Raw genomic sequence first — 18,258 nt, 5'->3', positions numbered from 1 at the left:
GAGATGGGGCTGAGTCGTCTCCGGCGACCTTCTCCTCAACAGCTTCCTATTTCACTTGCTCCTCCTCCTCCAGTGACATTTTGACATCTGTGAAGAGAACAGCAATAGTGTGTCATGTGCTTACAGTCTGTTAGAAGGTATTGCTGTAGTTGGAAAGTTGCAGGGGCAAAGGAAAAGCTAATAGGTAGGAGGCTATGACCTATATGTGGTGCCCAACTGAGAGATACATCTTTGGACATTGAGAATACCTATTTCAGCTGGCTGTTTGACGCTGCCTTGCATGTACAATGGGTTGTGTGTTAGACTTTGTGACAGGGTTTGAATCGATGGGTAGTGGTCTAAATACCAAGGCATCTGGGGCCATCAGGCTATATATACCAGTTGTGTTGGATAGGGCTCATATAATTTGCATGCAATGAAATGTTTGAGTGTTTGTGAAGAACCAGACAGTATTCCAGCTAGTCCAGAGTGTACTTTTCAATGAACACCTCATGATAGCACTGCCTGTGACCCTAAGAGCGTGCGTGCGTGTGTGTGTGTGTGCGTGTGTGTGTGTGTGTGTGTGTGTGTGTGTGTGTATTTTGGGAAGCTGAAAGCAGAGGCAGGGCCATGCAGAGAGTGGGCCCATGTGTGTGTGCTGATAGAAGCAGGACCTATATAGACCATATGAATATAGCTAGAGAGAAACTTACCTCCAGCCCCAGCCAGCAGAGCATGTAGTCAGTCCAACCACCTCCACTTGTGTAGGTGCAGCCACCAAGCCTTCTTCTTCAGATCCTCGATTTATAGGAAGGAATAGGATGAAAAAGATGAGTGTGCACTATAACTGTAACAAGGACTACTGATGTCTGAAGTTGGTAGCATGGTTCTTTGCACTCCATTACTGTACATAGAATGCAATACATATGCAATACATATGAATGCAAATAGTTGTAACTCTGCTTGCTGACTCTCCTCTCCTGTACCTTTGTATATCATCCAGTTAACCCCCCTCCCCCGTTCATTGTAATTTCCTTTCTCAGTTACTTGTAAACCGACATGATGTGTCCTACGAATGCCAGTATAAAAAAGTGTTAAATAAATAAATAAAAATAAATAAGTGATGTAATGGCACCAGCCCAGGCAGCCTGCATGAAGGGTCCTAATGCCCTAGGTTACCATTAAGGTAGCTGTGCAGTGCAGGCAGTGAGCATATCTTTTCCCTTAGAGGGAACATCCTTGTGGCGTACAAAGAACCAAGCAACAGGTCCTAATATACCACCTGAGTAAATATGTTTGCCTATATAATGTAATATATATATATATATATATATATATATATATATATATATATATATATAAATGCTTTTTAACATATGTTACATTTTACTGGAAAACATATATTTACTCAGGTGCTATATTTTAGACAATTCTGACACCATAATACACCCCACATGCACACCCCTACCCACCCCTTGCCCCTACTGGCCTCCCTACATGCACCACCTACCCACCTCCAGCCCCTACTGGCCCACCTCATGCACCACTTCCGCCACATGAGTAGGAAGCTCTTCTATTAAATACAGCTTTCAGGTCTTCCCAGACCTGCCTACTTCTCTGGAGTTTGCACCTCTCACCAGAGCGTGGAAAAGTCTTTTTTCATTGGCTACCACCAGAGACACCAAGCGGGTGATGACCCTGGTCGTAAAATTGGGCTGGCATGCTGGAGGAGCATCTTGTGTCTCAGGAGACCCAGAAAGTACAGGAAGTTCCACCCTCGTGGAAGTGTGCATGCGTGAGCTTGAGCGCATATGCACACAGATGTGCATATACTTGTGTGCGAGGATACATATGTGCACACGTGCGTGAACAATCGACCACGTCCATGTGCGCACCTTTTACAAAGTGTTTGCACACTTGCGCACACATTACAAAATGCCTTCTTTTGTGCATGCACATGCGTTCAACGGAGCAATCATGCATATTTTAAAGTTACCGCCTATATATATTGAGCCTTTAGAGAGTATTATAAGAGGTATGGGCTTTAATTTTCAGTCTCATGCAGATGATTTCCATATTTATGTGGAATTGGGTATGCATCATTCTAACTTATTGAAAGATCTACCAAATTTCTTAGAAACTATTGCTTTATGGATGGACCATAATAAGCTCTTGTTATATTCCCAGAATACAGAGGTACTCTGGGTAAGGAAGTCAACAATGAAATGTGAGTCCCTAAGGTTGTGTTTTCAGGAGTACATCTACCAATTAAATCAGAGATTAAAATACTTGTGGTCATTTTTTATTCTCAGTTGAGTTTTTAGTTATATAACAGGTTGGTTAGACATTGTTTATTACAGTTGCACATTCTTCATAATCTTCAACTCTATCTATGGCAGGAGTATCTTGCTACTGTTGTTCATGCGCTGATAAGCAGGTACCTGTATTATTGGAATTGTTTTGTACATGGTTGCTCATAAAAAGCAATTATGTAAATTAGAGCATGCTCAGAACATAGATTAAGGCTACATAAGTATATTATACCCCCTCCCCCCTTCTTAGAATAGAATTTATTACATTTAAACAGGAAAATAACTTCTCTTGACAGGCAATTAATCTTCACAGCATCATGCAAGTTATACAGTGAAAAATAAAAATTAAAAAGGAAAACCAACTTGTCAGCCAGATAGAAATTCAAGTCGACAAAGTAAGGGAGAAGATTCATTAATAGAAAAAAAAAGAAGTCATAAAGCTGGCAGGCAGACAAAAAATAATTTTACTCAATCTCCCACTAACTGATCTATGTTCTATAAATCTCCAAAGCTGTGTAGTGTCTTAAAAAACATAAGAAGCCCCCTGATACTTGATTAAGCACTTAGCAGGAAATTTCAAAAAGAATTTAGAACCCACCTCATGAATAACTTGTCTAAATCGCAGAGGTTTTATGCTTTTCCTGAGTCTGTTTACTAAGGTCCAGAAAAATGCTGACTTTAGCATCAAAGAAATTAACATCCCCATTCTAGAAGGCAGTCTTCAAGCTTATCCAAGATCAAATTTTGTTCTCTAAATTATTTCCAACTTGGAGTCCTCTTCCTACCAGACAAGAGATAATAGACCTGAGCAACAAGTGGAAAAATCTCTAAAGGGTATTTCAGAACTTCAAAAACAGAAATTACGGCAGACAGAAAAATTTGTAAACGCAAATCCTTCTCATAGCTTGATTTTCCAATGTCTGAAAAGAACATAAGAATTGCCTTGCTGGTTAGACTTAGGTCCATCGAGGCCTGCATCTTGTCTCTGACATTGGCCAATCCAGATCACAAGTACCTGGCAGATCCCATAAAAAATTCTAATTCCTCTTATTCACTCCCGGGGCTAGCAATAGCTATCTTTAGTCTACCTGGCAAATATTAAGTTATGAACTTTTCCTCCAGGAACTTGTCCTAACCTCTTTTAAACGCTGCTTTGCTAGTTAATCACATCCTCCAACTTATTATGCCAAAGCTGGTTATCTTGATTGAATACAGATTTTGTATCCAAAAGAGTTACAACACTCTTCATTTTCACACGTCAAAGGCCTTCACCCTGTTTAAGCAAAAGTCTATCCTGAGAGGAAATTTTTTTTAGAGTTTTCTTCTGTGAACTCACAAAGTTGAGAAACACAACCAGTAAGGGAAGTCTCCATATGAGAAACCATAGCCCAATCCTGCGCTAGGTATCTATCCAAATTCTTGATGCTGTCTGTACTGGAGCATCATCAACGCATGACGATGTTCCTGGAACATCCCCCTTCTCATCCACTGCTGCCACAGTGGATGAGAAGGGGGAGATCCCCATCAGAGCTCAAAGGTGCTTCAGGGGAGGCCAAAACACTCTCCATTTCTTCCAACTACCTTCCAACTGAGGCTGTAGGCTGTTGGCAAAGGCGATGAAGGAATCAATGGAGGCAACCTTTGGAGATGAAGTGTCTGGGTAGGTTCTTTGTTTCCGTATCCTTTTCACCATCTCTGAATATTGCAATCTGGTTTCTCTTGCCTGGAGCTCCTGCTCACAGTTACGTCTGTCTGCCATCTTTACTCCTCCCACAATTACACCCATGTTATATAAATTGCATTAACTTCCAGAGAATGCATGGATCTAATTTGAGGTCCTTTCCTTAGTTTATAAAACGCTTGTTGGACTAGGTCCCAAATATCTTAAGAATAGGCTAACTGATAAGCCATCAAGAGCTTTATATTCTTCATAAGAGGTTCCCTTGTGTGTTCTGGCACTTTCAAGTATCCGTGATGTACTAACTAAACCAACACAATAACAAACACAAATATACAAACAATAACAATATTGCACAGGCTGATTTTCTATCCAGCATATCCTAATATCCAAAGAGGCTGACCTTTTCTATAACAAAGGAAAGCCTCTTTGGATATTAGGATATGCTGGATAGAAAATCAGCCTGTGCACTATTGTTATTGTTTGTATATTTGTGTTTGTTATTGTGTTGGTTTAGTTAGTATAAGATTTTCATTTTTGTGTTATTTTATGCTGCATTTTATATATGTAATTATAATGATAATAATAAAATATATTGTCCCCATTCTGCATCTCCATTTCCTAACCCTTCATCACACCTTACTATCACTCATCCTTCATATCCCCCCTTTCACCTTCTGACTCCTTTTCTCACAACTTTTTTTATTTTCTTTAAAATATTTCTATCTTTTTATTTAAAATATTTCTAGCTCACACCTTTAATCCTAGGTAAGGAGCAAAATAGGCAAATATTGTTTTAAATAATCTACATTAAAACATTTATAAACGACAAAAGCTGCTACCTAGCTCCTCTACTCCACTATAAATGTATGTTCTAGTTAAGTCAAGTCACGGCTTAACCTTCAAAGACCTTTCTAAATACATATCCATTCCTTTATCCTAAATGTCTTTATGCATACTTAAGATCGTAATTCATCCAGTAATGAATTCCAAATTGTTGGACCTGCCACTGCAACATTTATTCTCTTGGTTCACACAAATGCAAGTGCCTGAATGATAGACCTTCCAGGAAATTTTCTCCTTGCAATATTAGAGAATAACTTTCAAAGCTGCATCCGAGTATATGGGTGTGCGTAAATCTCCTACGATTTGCATAGCTGGAGAAATTGGAACTTGTATAGATAAGTCAAATTTAGCTGGATAAGTGAGCACAAATGATATACAACAAATGTATCTTTACTTTCAAATTTAAAGGGATAAGTGAATAGATTATATATGCAGAATTTAGAAATTTACCCCCCACCCAAACACTCACCATAAATTGGTTTTTATACTCGTAGAATAGAGGATTTTCTAGTATGCACATAGGGCCTCATTTTCCAAGCACTTTACCGCGTGCGAATGCAAATTAGTCATTTCGTATTCAGGGGGCGGCGTGGCTAATAACTACAACTCCAACCTCGCGTTATGGGCCTGAAAAGGATTACCGCCGAGAGAGAGAGAGAGAGAGAGAGAGAGAGAGAGAGAGAGAGAGAGAGAGAGAGAGAGAGAGAGAGAGAGAGAGAGAGAGACTTACTATAGTGCCTATGCCCTACATAGGTATTTTAACCCCTATGGGAGGGCCACCTACTAACTCGGGGTGGGGATTAGGTATGAGCGTCGGGGGTTGGGGGCCACTTTCGCATTCCACATGAGACCTACGGACTGAACAGTGGTCTCTAGTGCAGATTTGCTGGCCGTCGGAGTGAGGACGCTCACTCCAAGCGGAGATTTGGCCAACATTCTCTCCACCTAGCATGTTGTTGCCCAGGTAGAGTGTCCATCAAGCTAGGTAGAGAGAACGTTGCCCATACCACTTCTTGGAGTGAGCGTCCTCACTCCGACAGCCAGCAAATCTGCACTAGAGACCACTGTTCTGTCCGTAGGTCTCATGTGGAATGCGAAAGTGGCCCCCAACCCCCGACGCTCATACCTAATCCCCACCCCGAGTTAGTAGGTGGCCCTCCCATAGGGGTTAAAATACCTATGTAGGGCATAGGCACTATAGTAAGGTTCTCTCTTTCTCTCTCTCTCTCTCTCTCTCTCTCTCTCTCTCTCTCTCTCTCTCTCTGCAATAAACAACTGAAAGAATCATTGTGCACTGGGAAAACATCGCTGCACGTGATTTTTCCCCACTGCACGAAAGAAGCCTCATTTGCATTGGTAACGCCCCCTAATGCGTTACCAATGCGATATTGGAAAATAAGGCCCATAGCAATGAAATAACCAGTTTCATCAATTAGTCTACTAGTTTTCCACATCAGCCTGAAGTCTTCTCATTTCACCCAGACCCCCCACTCAGTCATTTATTGAGCAGGAGTAAATATATGCAAAAAAGGTGTCATAAAATAGCAACTTGGCCCCTCCACGGAAGGTCCCTCACTTGTCCCTTTTTTTACATGTGCAAATTTACTCGAGGATCCTGATTTTTGTGTGTATGTTCAGGATTTTAAATTAGCATATACACGCATATATGCTATTTTATATGCATATGTATGATTTTTTATGTGCATGATTTTTAAAAATTCACTTTTTAGTGAGCAAATAGGTATGTATATAAATCTTTTAAACTGTAATAATGCAAAGTGAAAATTTTGCCATGCAACACCATAAAAATGAGCAATAAGAGAGTTCAAGATAAGGGTCACATGCCCCCACCAATATTTGTGTTGCCATATTTTAGGTTTTCTGCAGCACCTGCAATTTGTCCTTTGCATTTGGCAATCCGTGGGCTCTTCCAGTGAACCGCCGCACTCTTCGATCGGGCTCAACCCCCTCAGTGCCTTCCTGATGCCACCTGGCTTCTCTTTCCTCCAGCGAGATTGGACACCACTCTCCGGCATGGCAGGATGCCGCCAATAGTCTTTGCAACGAGACGCAACAAATGCACTTCACAGGCCATGGCTTTGGCAATCCCGTTGCCTCCTCTGCCTGCACTGCCACTACCCTTGCCACCCAGCCACCCTATACCAAATTTTCCAACTCCACCTCAGTATGTGGAGGACCCTGAGTGATGCTTTCGGTTCCTAAACCAGTACTACTTGCACTTCACATTACAGGCACTGTATTCCTGAATTACTTGGCTAAGACTGCATATATTGTCTCCTTTCTGGACAGCAAGGCACTGGCTTGGGTTTCTCCCCTCTAGGTGCATTTAGAATCTTTATGTTGCAGGTGTGGACCCTTGGTCTGGGGTGGAATTGGTGCAACCTGCAGGGAGAAGCCCTGCAGGTCCCCACTGTCTGCTGGCATACCTGACTGTGGCAGAGGACCAACTGGAGTTTAGCCTATACCAGCCCTCATTCCTCTTAAGTTGAGCCCTTGGATGGTGGCAGGACTTAGGTACAGGTCTCTGCAGATGAGGTAAAGATCCATTGAGGAGGTAAAGTCACAGGCCAGAGTCTGGGGCAAGTTGAATATAGGCAGATTCAGAGTCAGGTAGCAGTCAGGGCAGGCGGCATTCAATCAGAGTCAAGAATCAGGCAGAGTTCAATCAGAGTCGAGTCAGGCAGTGATCGGTAGCAGGTGAACTTCAATCAGAGTTGAGAGTGAAGTCAAAATCAAAACCAGAGATCCGTTTGAGGGGACATGGGATGGAGAGACAAGTAAGAAGGCAGGGAAGAGCACAGGCAGGCAAATGAAGACACTGAAGACTGAAAGTTTGAAGATGAGTAACTGAAGACTGACAACTGGATGACGATGAAGAACTGAAGACTGACCACAGGATAAAGTTAAGGAACTGCCAGGACAAAAGACCAGGAGCACAGGACAAAGACCAGGAATGCAGGAACAAAGATCAGGTACATAGGAATGAAGATCAAGAACATGCTGAGGCAACTTGCTCTACCAGGAGGTAGTCAACCTATTACTGAGGCATGGGTTGTAGGGAGCTGGGCCCTTTAAAGGGCTGAAGGCAGTGATGTCAGAAATGGTCGCTGTGGGGTATTTCCCGCTGTGATCCCTTTAATCTCTGTGGTGTATGCCTAGAAGGAGCTTGAGTATGGTTGGTGGCATCCTGCTGCAGGCCAGTCAGACCTGCAGGAGCATGGTGGTCGACCGTGTTGCTATTCAGGGGATCTGTCACTGCATCAGGGCTTGAGGTAAGCATGGCAGTCCTTGGCCTTGCCCCACAGTCCACCAAACGCAACATTTTACTACATGACCTGCAGGAATTTACAGCTATTTTTAAGGTCTTAAAGGAACCAGACTGATTGGCCACCATGAGCTCAGATCTTCTCCACCTCCACTAGGTGCCAGAACATTAGCAGAATATGCTATTGGATTCCAGACCCTGTCAACAGAGCTTAATTGGTGAGAGGTCTGTCTTCTCAACATATTCCTGGAAGGCGTGTGCCCCAGGATTAAAGGCCTGAGACCTTCCTACATCTCTGGAAAGACTTATTGAGCTGATGGGCAAAATTGACTGCTGCCTCCAGCAATGGGAAAGAGAGGCTCGACCATCTCATAAAGCCATTATGCTGGCACCCTGATTCCAGTGTCCACTTTTGCCTGCAGCTCCTCCTCCTCATACCATCGGTTCTTCTGAAGAACCCATGCAGCTGGGATATAGCCATTTGGCCCCTGAGGAGAGTCTCTGCTGTAGGCAGCTAGGTTTGTACCTATATTGTTCAGGTAAGGGCTACCTACTAGTTTAATGTCCATTAAAGCCAGCAAACTTCAGTGCCTAGGGTCCAGTGGGGAGATGACCTTAGGCCTTACCATTCCTGCTCCCCAACGTCTACTCCCTGAAAACTTATAAGTGAGTCTCCTAAGCTTTAACACCCAGGCTTTTGTGGACTCTGGTTCTGGTGGGAACTTCATCATGAAGGAACTTATGGATCAAATACTTATTCCCACATATGAAAGACTTTGCCCCTGATAATTTAATCTATGGAGATGTCCTTCCTGGCCAGGTCACTTTGACAACCACACCTCTGACACTACGTACTGGTCTTCATCAGGAGGAGATTAGTTTCCATGTAATTCTGAATCCATCCATCCTGTTGTCCTGGGTTGCCTGTTTCCAGCGACATTGTTCTCTATTTGATTGGGCCGCCCTACAGCTCACCCATTGGGGAAAAGAGGGTCAGAACACGTGTCTGGAACATGAGGAAATTCCTTTTCCCTTTCAGGACTCCCTTTTACTTGTCATGGCTGAGTGGTTAAAGCGATAGACTAAAACACCCATTGGGGTTTCCCTGCAAAGGTTTGAATCCTGCCCATGAGTGATTCTATTTTTACATTCAATGTGCTGTGACAATCAAAAAAGCAAACAGAATGTTAGGAATTATAAGCTGGGAATGGCAAATAAAACAGTGGATGTCATAATGCCTCTGTATCATTCCATGGTGACACTGTACCTTGAATACTGTGTGCAATTCTGGTCGCCACATCTCAAAAAACATATAGTTGCACTGGAGAAAGTGCAGAGAAGGATGATCAAAATGATAAAGGGCATGGTCAATGTCTCCCTATGAGGAAAGGCAAAGAAGTTAGGGTTGTTCAGTTTGGAGACGAGATGACTGAGAGGGGATATGATAGAGGTCTACAAAATCATAAAAGGACTTCAACAGGTTAATTTAAATCAGTTATTTACTCTCTCAGATAACAGAAGAACTAGGGGGGCACTCCATGAAGTTAGCAAGTAGCTCATTTAAAACAAAACAACGAAAATTCTTTTTCACTCGGTGTATATTTAAGACTCGGAATTCATTGCCAGAGGATGTGGTTAAGGCAGTTATGTAAGTGGGTTTAAAAAAGGTTTGGATAAGTTCCTAGAAGAAAAATTCATAAACTGCTATTAATTAATAAGCAATAGTAACTTGAGATCTATTTAATGTTTGGGGACTGGCCAGGAACTTGTGGCTTGGAATGGCCATTATTGGAAACAGGATGCTAGGCTTGATGGAACCTTGGTCTGACCCACTATGGCATATCTTATGTTCTTATGTTCCTTTCTCAGAATGCCAACTTTGAAGATGTTTTCTCAAAGAAGAAGGCCAAAACCCTACCTCCTCATCAATCATATGACAGAATTAAACGTCTCCTGGATATCAAGCCCCCACAGGGAAGGGTCTATCCTCTTACGCTTGCCACCTGCGGCAGCCCCGCGGTGCGGCCCTCTCACCTCTCTATTCAAGCTTCAGGTTCCAGCTCCTCATCGCTGGCACTGGTGGGCCGCCAGTCTCGACCTCAGACTTCCACCAGCTCTTCTGGCCCTACTTCACTTCCTGGGACCTCCAGCCAGGATGCCTCCATCCGTCGGCCTCTCCGCGGGGTTCGCGGAGAGACACCGCCATCAGCACTGCATACCCAATTCCACATAAATATGGAAATCATCTGCATGAGACTGAAAATTAAAGCCCATTCCTCTTACAATACTCTCTAAAGGCTCAACATATAGGCAGTAACTTTAAAATATGCATGATTGCTCCGTTGAACGCATGCACAAAAGTCATCAGTGCCCCATGATGACCTCACAAAGGAAGGCCTATAAAAGGCCACTGATTCATCTCCTTCTTGTCTCGGCAACAGGTCTCCTACATCTTACAGCATTCCCAGCCTGTGTTCTTTAGTTCCTATGTTCATGTCTTCAGTTTTTGGCCTTCGTTCCTGTCTTCAGTTCCTGGTCTTCATTCCTCTCTTCAGTTACTGGTCTTTAGGGATGTGCAGAGGGATGCCATACGTTGCATTCGTGATTCGGATTCGTCGGGGAGCAGATACGTTGCATTCGGCCGTATGGCGCCCCGATGCGTTAATACGGCGATTTCTATTTGTATCCCAGCTAAAATTAAAATTAACTACAACCCCCCACCCTCCTGACCCCCCCAAGACTTACCAAAACTCCCTGGTGGTCCAGCGGGGAGTCCAGAAACCATCCCCTGCACTCTCACACCCTCGGTACCGGTTTCATCATGGCACCAATAGCCTTTGTCACAGGGGCTACCGGTGCCATTGGTCAGCCACTGTCACATGGTCATCGGCGCCATCTTGTGCTCCTACCATGTGACAGGGGCTGACCAATGGCACCGGTAGCCCCTGTGACATAGTATGGGCAAAGGCTATCGGCGCCATTTTGAATACTGGCATCGGACGGCCGGAATGCAGGAGGTCGCTCCGAAACCCCTGTTGGACCCCCAGGGACTTTTGGCCAGCTTGGGGGGGCCTCCTGACCCCCACAAGACTTGCCAAAAGTCCAGCGGGGGTCCGGGAGCGACCTCCTGCACGCTGTCCGTCCGATGCCAGTACTCAAAATGCCAGTACTCAAAATGGCGCCGATCGCCTTTGCCCTCATATGTCACAGGTACCGACGGTCGGCCCCTGTGACATGGTGAGGGCAAAGGTGATCTGCTGCCAGAGACTAGGTCTCTGTGATGAAATCTGGCCTCAAACCAGCCTTAGGGATGGGCATGCCTTGGTGCAGGCCCTGGTGCAAGCTCTAAGCTTTGGTGATGGGACCAAACTTTAGTCTAGGCCCTGATTCTGGGCCTATGCCTAGACCTCAGTGATGGGACCAGACCTTGAGTCAGGCATCAGCGATAGGATCGGGCCTCAGGCTGGGCCTAGCACAGGTTCTAAGCCTCAGTGATGGGACTAGCCTCATGCCTAGGCCTCAGCGACATGACCAGGCCTTGTGATGGGCTCTGGCACCAGGCCTAGACCTTGGTGATGGAACCAAGCCTCAGCCAAGGCCTAGGACTCAGCAATAAAACTAGGCTGAGACCTGCTCCCACTAGAGGCCCAATTTTATTTTTAAATGTACAAATACAGAATAAACCAAAAATGCCTCATTTGTTGTACTTTATGCATTAACTTTAAACAAATGCACATTCCTATAGTAAATGACATCTCAGTCAATAATGTCATCACAATAGAGCAGCCATATTTGGATTAAAATACTGATCAGCAAAAAAAAAAAAAGTTCTGAACATTTTGTCAGTGCGACAAACCTTTAGTGCTTCAGAGCATTGGTGCTTAAGCAAAGAAAAAATATTCCTTGTTTCTCTTGTCTGTTATTCAGAGTGAAGGCTGAATGATTATTTTGGGGTAATATGTTTTTCGCTCAAATTAAATTTTTTTTGTCTTATTGTTATGTTTTACAGTTTTGATTATATCGTATTGTAATTTGATGTTTTAATCCTGTGCATTGCTCTGGTTGATTTAAAAAAATCTGTAAAGGGATTAATAACAAATATTTTAAAATAAATAAATACTCTTCCTTTTTGGTCTACCTACTCCATGTTCCTCTTTAATTTTATTATCTTCCAATTCCATAGCCATTACAATTCGTTTCTCATCCCTATTGTCCCATGCTTTCTCCTTCTGCTTCACATTTCTAATGCCATGCTCACTGCTATCCATCCCTTTCCACATCCATGTCGCCACCCAACTAGGATTCAGGATGGTAGTGCGAGTGAGTGCACGTCATTGTTTCCTCAGTTGCTGTACTTTCTCCTTTGGACTCAAAGTGGTTTTTCATTATTTCCTTGCACTTCTGCTACTCATTTGTTTCTGCTACTCATTTGTTTCTCTGACATCCTGTGACTTTTGGATGACTTTACAGTTGAGAAGCAAGCAGATCACCTGAGGATGTGCTTTAATACAACCAGAAAATGAGAGATGTCGCTGGGGCTATATGGAATAATTTTCAAACTGAATTTGTAAAATGTCTATGCCTGCTTTTTACCCGTGGACTATGCATCAATTTTCAAAGAGAGAGTATGCACATACTTTTAGTCTGAAAATTACCATGAAAGCAAAGTACCTGCAGACATTTTCACAAACCAGTTTGAATGCATAAATTGCAACTTACCCAGGTAAATAACTTTGAAAAATGTCCTCAAAAATGGTAAATTTCAAACGTGCATGTGGGCACTCTTTGGTGTGTATGTGCCCAGATATGCGGCCATTTTATAACTTGCACATATAAATGCATGCATGTTATAAAATAACCTGACTGCACACACATGGACTTGATATGCGTATTTCTGATATTGTTCAAATTGTTTTTTATTGTTGCACAACTGTTAAGAAAATGTATAACGGTCACATTGTTTTTTCTGTTACACAACTGCTAAGAAAAATGTATATTTTTGTAAACCGTTATGATGGCTCTACCGAATGACGGTATATAAAACTCAACAAATAAATAAACAAATAAACATGTGTGCCCAATTTTATATGAGTGTATGCCTATGCGTGCAATTCCTGCTTCTACTGCATAAGTCAGGGAATTTTAGAAGGGGGTGCGCGTCCATGCCATTGCCAGTTTCACTAGGTCATCCACCAGTTTGCCCATTTAATAGCTAGGTCCTCCAAATTCCCATGGTTTGATAGTCTGCATTCCCACTAGTTACCCCAGACCCTTTAAACTCCGGAGAAATGATTCTATTTTCTTTTTAACTTACACCTTGTCCCTAGAAGAAGTAAATGTATGCACCACTGGACCTGGGCATGCGCCCATATCTTGACCATGCCCCAAAACATCCATGCCCCACCTGGACCACAACCAAACCCTGCCTCTTTTTGAAAGCCTTTGACATGTGCACTCAGAGAGTGGTACACATGTATCTGGGCAGCTTTCAAAATTTCATTGGCACAAGCCAGCCCGACCTGTGCATGCTTCCTCCAATTGATGAGCACGCTGGGCTTTTAAAATTCTTCTCAAACTGAGCTCAGCATGATATTACATAATAACATCAAGTGAGCAGTTGAGCAAACATCCTATGAACTGAAAGAATAGAACAGAGAGTGATTCTGTTTTGCATACAAAAGTGCAAGGAGAGTCACTAAAATGCACAACTTATCAGAATGATGTAATATAATCTAGATCCTTGAGAAATCAGTTAGGATCTGATATTTACAACAAGGCAGAACAGAGGAAAATAAGAAATGCCATGCTGGGTCAGACCAGGATCCATTGAACCCAGCATACTGTTCCCGACAGAATAGGGACCTGGCAGATCCAATAAAGTAGATCTACGTCTTGTCCCTCACTCCCAGGGATAGCAATCATTTTCACTAATTTGCATGGCTAACAATGTCTGGTGGATGTTTCCTACAGGAACCCCTTCAAATGAAGCAGGAATAGAACTGAGGAGTTGCAGACCGAAATCAGGGGGAGAAACAACAAGAACACAAATGAGAAGCCTAGGAGAGGAAACTGTGGGACAGACCAATGTGCAGGCTTGTTTGGCACCCAAGGAAAAGCACATATCGAAAAGAGAGGAATCAAAGGTGCGAAATAAAAGAGTTCAAACATGCCAATGTGAGTAAGAATTTAAAAGGAGATACAATGAAAAGAAAGGAAAGAAATAATAAATCCAATCCTCTATAGTTAGCTTTATGACCCATAAAGTCGGAGATTTCAAAAGGCAGGAGAAATGGCAGATCAAAATGAGAGAAAAATAGAACAAAGTTATGTTTAATTCCATACTGTTATTATCAATAAGATAAAAATAGAATCCAGGTTATGTATTGATTAATGTCCTTGATTACTTAACCATATTATATCTCATTGTCTCTCTGGAAAAGAATAAACATGTATAATAATAATATGAAATGTCTGTTAAAACAGGCCATTTTTTTCCTTCTATGCAAATCAGGACACACCTTTGACTACTGCAGCTATCCTCAGGATTTATTAGTGACATATATACTAGGTTGTAGGTGTTTGTGGTGCGCTAAATCTCTATTTCTAGAGCATAATGTGCATCTCACCCACCAGTTTTGCCACATTGTCCTCCCAACAACAAACATCCTTTATAACAGCTTCATATCTGCCTCTGGCAAAACAGCAGCTTTGCTCCAGAAGTGTGTTCCCACCTCGCCCACATCATGAGACAAGTTCTAAAAGTCTAAAGTTACGCTGTAACGTCACATTATCAAGCTGAGCAAGATAATCAAGTTTTGAGCAAAGTAAGTTTCACTAGCGTCCAAGGCATTGTGAAAATATTGTACAGCAATAAGGTATATTATTACCAGTACTGTAAGCAAGATAGTAAAAAACACCTAAAGTTAATTCAGGTTACCCCTTTTCTTTATATCCAGCAATTAGGGATCTTCTGTGCTTATCCAATGCCCTTTTGAATTCAATTATTCTCCTTGTCCTTACCACTTCTTGGTAGAGAAAACCTAATGAGTATCTACACCTGCATGCTTATATAAACTGATCCAATGCTAAGTTTTATTTAAGCAGTAACCATTGACAAGAGAATTATTCAAAAATGGCCACATTTTTACAACATAATCATATGTCACTAAAACCAAAACAATTCTAAGCACATACAGTGGTGCAATTGTGCTCTCCAACCCCACTATTTTATGCAGGCCCAGTAAAGCGTAAAAATGCAATCTTGGGCCAGTGTTATATTCTCACTGCGCCCGCAGCAGCTAGAAATCCCCCAGTGCTAATCATGCCTTTTGCGTTTGGCTAGTTAGCAGCAGATGAAGGTCCCATCCTGATTGCCCCCGCTCCTCACTGAGGATCATCAGCCATCCCCTGCATTGGGGGAAGCTCCCCTTTCCCAGAGGCACAGCAGCACCCCTCCCCCATCATCCTCTTTTATGTTGCATCCACCACCGCCCTTCCCCCCCACCCCTGGTAACCTCCCCACCATGGAATTCCTAAGAAATCCACTATTGCATAGAATCCTCCCTAGGCATTCTCTCTCCCCCGCAAAGCCCACTCCCACCCATCCTTTCCAGACTCGGGTCTTAACAGTCTGGAGTGGTGGGGTCCTTAAGGGCAGGAGAGATGTCAGAGCCCTTCAACCTGCCCAGCAACTGACAATGAATAACACTTCTAGGAGACAATTCACCATAATCAGTACTTCTAAGAGAGTGTAAAAGAAATGTGATGATTACTATGCAGTGTCGCATCAATTTCTTGTAACTTTTGGTAGGTTATTTTCAATTGCAATTCCTTTGATGTCACATTGGCAGCACATCACTGCTGAAGAAACTGTCCAGGACCTAGAAGCATGATTCCATCCTGAATTGAGGATTATCTATTGTCCAATGTGTTTCTTGTACTCTACTAAGAGCCACAGTGGCTCTGCTGTTATATGTTGCATGGGGAGGCATATTAGATATATTTAATACCAAATAATAAATGTGTAGTAAATGGCCAGAACATAGGCATGACCGGTGTTCAGTTATCCAAGCCTAGGTAAGGGGACATGGACACAGAATTACATAGATCACACCTTTTGTAGTGCAATCAGAAGAGTGCTCCAAGGGATAGAGCTTGCCAGTACTAGGATCAAACTGAGTAATCAATAGTGATAGTGATGAACAAGTGGAACACCATCGGCAGGGGTGAATGCCCACATTGGGAGGGGAAAACATTGAAGAAGGCAGAGGCAATTCAGAGGGGACCATTCTGTTTTCTTTCTCACTGTATATTCTGATTCTTTATCTTGGTACTTTGTTTTGTTCAGAGAATCATAAGTCTTGGAATAGCATGACTGTTTATTCTTTGTTTCTGTATAGATGTTCTCAACTGTATGGGAATTTGTTTCCCGTGGGGCCTTCCCAATGCAGGCTCTATGGTGAAAAATGGCTCATGTCAGGGGACTTTTGGGAGTGGGTTCCAGGAGGGAGCTGGAAAGTTGTTCCAAGTGGGTTACTAGTCCTAGCGTAGTGGACTAAGAAGCTCCTCCAGAAGAAAGTTCCTACCAACAAGGTATATAAGAATCTTGATCCAAGCGGAAGGTATCCAAGGGAAATACAACCTTTCAGAAGCCAAGAAAAGTCTCAGTTTTACTGCTACGCTTTATGCAAAGTGCATGAGGATTTTATTTTGAGCTAGTGGACTGTTTAAAAGCTCTGTTTTTCCTATTTTTTTAATCCGCTACTTTGGGAAAATGCTCCTTCTTGTAGTTTACTTATTTTGTACTGATGAATGATTCTTGTTTTGGAACACAACACTTGGTGTTTGGACTTTCATTTTGGAATGACTGAGTGTGACCCCCTGGGTTTTACAGGTCAGGCTTTTCCCCACAGCAGAATCTAATTTTCCAGAGCTGCACCAATGTTCACAGAAAGTCTTCAAACTAATTTGTTCTGCATCCACTGCAAGTACTTGCACATCAGTGGAAAAGGCCCATGAGTGCAGTGAAAACTAGTACAGTATTTGCTGCTGAATTGTTTCCCCTAGCTTGTAGATATATCATTATACCCAGCAATATTTTTTTCCTCTATAAACTTATCCAATTTACTTTTGAATTGTTGCTGCCACAACTACATCTGCAGGCAAAATGTTCCATATTTTCACCACTAGTTGGGTAAAAAAATCTTTTTTCTTTGAACCTGTTGACATTTTTTATCCCTTAACTTTAGAGGATGCCCTTTTTATTAGTGTATAGCTTCTTTGATGCACACAAAAAAAATCCCTCTCTATAAAATTTCTGTAGGATTCAATGAGCCATTTATTCAGTATTGCCTAGATGTGCAGGGGAAAAAAAACTTAGTTTTTGTTTTTCAGTTCATTTTCGGGAGGATTTTATTCCCACGAATTTCAGTACATTAAACCACCCACCTAAAAGGGCCAAAGAAACTAAAATGGCAACTACTAAGACCTCCCACCCACCTGCAAAAATGCCAGGGTCAGGATTGCACCGTCCCCCTCTACCCGGTCTGGTGGGGATCTGCTAGAGAGATCTATGTCTACTCTGCCCGGACCCAATCCCAAAACTGGGACCTGGCCTGGACTCTGGTTGAGTCCCAACATCAGGGATTCAGCCTAGGCCAGAGCCTGGTCCCAGGTCTGATTCTGAGGCCCGTCCCAGAGGCCCAGAGGTCCCGATGGTAGGGGATTTACCTAGACCCAGGCCAAATACTTGGGCCTCAGTTAAGGATCAGGCTCAGGCCTAGATCCCAGGCCTTACAGCTTCACAGTGATCATCTTTTTCATCTTCTTTCTTCTGATATTGGCCTGGAATCACACCAGGTTACATAGGGTCGCACAATGCCATACCTTAAAATGGTGCCATCTGCTAGGGAGAATGCACTGCAATAAATTAACTCCAGTTCAACCCCAGCACACAGTATCAGGCCCAGGGCCTGACTATAGGCTGACTCCCAGGTGTCGGGATTTGGCCTCCAAGCCAGACCCTGGCATCCGGTGTCAGGACTCTGTCTTTGGGCTGGATCTTAGCTTCGGTCCTGGGTCCAGGTAAAGGCCTAGGCCAAGGCTAGGCATTGGGACCCAGCCTCTGGCCCAGGATCCAATTTCAGGCCTGAGTCTGG

The sequence above is a fragment of the Rhinatrema bivittatum genome, chromosome 2, assembly GCF_901001135.1.
Source record: "Rhinatrema bivittatum chromosome 2, aRhiBiv1.1, whole genome shotgun sequence".
NCBI lineage: Eukaryota > Metazoa > Chordata > Amphibia > Gymnophiona > Rhinatrematidae > Rhinatrema > Rhinatrema bivittatum.
Note: the sequence above shows the minus strand (reverse complement) of the source record.